The following is a 1,817-nucleotide window of genomic DNA, read 5'->3' as shown; positions in this document are numbered from 1 at the left end:
GGGTTAAAAAATTCTCTAGGGAGAAAAAGCAGCAGGAAGATAAGAGCAATAAACTCCCTTTTTTCATGCCTCTCAGAAATTTTAGAGCAAGGTCATAATTCTGTCACTTGTAATAACAGATTATTGGTAAAAGAAAAACCTTTTGGTGTTTTAAAATTTAAACGGACACACAGGTATTAAAATTTGAGTCGTTTATATTTCTATTAGAAAATTTATTTTTATTTTTAAGGTATTTAAAAATTATGTGAAAAATGATGTGGTTAGCCTTTTTAAATATAGTTAATTTTACTGCACAGTAAACACCCAGGTGTGCTTTATAGTACCCTTGGTTTTAATTTTGTGCTACAGCAATGGTTGTTCTTTACCTCTGCATTGAAAGAACTATTCTTTTAAATGTATTCAGAAAGTCAGCACATTATACAAATCTGTATATTTGTGTCACAGTGAAAAAATCTAGTATTAATGAAGAAAATATATATATTTAATTTTATGAGTAATATTATAAAAATAAATTTTATAAGCAGGTTGACAAGTATCAAATATAATTTAGGTCTTAAGCTCTAGGTGTGGAAATGCATCAGATGTCTTTAACTATATTTTATAATGATCTAAACATTTTGTTAATTTGGTATATAATATTTTTTACAAAATTCACTTGAAGTCTTCAAAGTAGGAACAGTTGTTTTTTCAGTTTTTCATACCTTTAATAATCATAGTTCATGCTATTGTGTTTAATCATAAAAATTTTAACACTTTATTGCAGCTGACTTACTGTTCTACTGTGAAACCAATTTAAAGAAAACCTATTCATTTACAGCAAATGATATCATACTTCAGAGTGGAGACTCCTTCTACAGTGCTCATTAACCATTTTACTTAATGTTTTAAACTTCAAATTAGAATTGTTTTAAAAATGTTTTATGCTAAATCTAAACCTTAAAACTTTTATTTTCAGCAAAGTTCCACTCCATCTACATTAAGTACTTCAAAAAACTAAAAGTTTTTCTACTAAAATTTTTTTTCTTACAAACATGCTGGCTAAATATTTAAAAGCGCTTGTCAATTTTTTTTTAATGCAAGTTTTGGATCGATCCTTTTGTCTGTTTATGTGTGTGTTGTGATGAATGAAAGTGGCCACTAGTATACAATGTTGTGTTTAGTGTTGTTTTGTTTTGTCTGTTATTTGTTATCTCTACATTTTATAATAATACAATTTTCAAAGCCTTATCCATTTTTCAAATTTCAATTAATTTCTTTCAACCTGGTTCAGTCTGGTCAGTTGACAGACTGGCATCTTGCAACTAAAAATCAGGTGTTAAAACTTATGTGTTAAGCTGGCTTTGTCCTTCTAAGAACATGGCAGGGGGTGTGGGGGATGGTAAACCCCAGATTTCTCAATGGCCATCGGGGATAACTTTTCCCTGGAGAATTTCTGGACTTTGCAGTCACCCAGCTTTCCTGCTATGTGTAAGTTAAGGCCAAAAGAATATGGATATGTGGCTAGAAAAAGAAACATCTAGCTTTAAGATAATAACTAGAAGTTTAAGAAAAATCATTTAGGTTCAGTTTAAAAGTTTTTGAAAAATTGGCGATTGTTAATTATAAAATTTTTTAAATGCTGAAGTCTGACAGAAGACCTCTGCAGCCTCCCGCAGTCCTGTCTTTATCCACCTCAAAAGAGCCTGTCACCCCTCCTGCCACCTCTGTGTTACCCACCCACTGTTCCAGTCCTTCAGCCCACCATTCCTGCTGGACCTGTTTCTAACTAACTCTGCCTAAGGAGAATGCTGGATTTGATACTCTGCCTGGGCGCTCCC

The 1,817-nt window shown here is 32.0% G+C and overlaps 1 non-coding gene across 1 annotated transcript; it reads left to right on the top strand.

Annotated features, from left to right (window-relative positions):
- The first annotated feature begins 288 nt into the window (after positions 1-288).
- LOC125996865 (small nucleolar RNA SNORA22) lies at positions 289-418 on the top strand. The gene has a single exon (XR_007491527.1). It is a non-coding gene; the product is annotated as a small nucleolar RNA SNORA22 (small nucleolar RNA).
- The last annotated feature ends 1,399 nt before the right edge of the window (positions 419-1,817 follow it).

This window comes from Suncus etruscus, chromosome 18, assembly GCF_024139225.1.
Source record: "Suncus etruscus isolate mSunEtr1 chromosome 18, mSunEtr1.pri.cur, whole genome shotgun sequence".
NCBI classification, from domain to species: domain Eukaryota; kingdom Metazoa; phylum Chordata; class Mammalia; order Eulipotyphla; family Soricidae; genus Suncus; species Suncus etruscus.
This window is presented reverse-complemented; position numbering and strand designations above follow the sequence as displayed.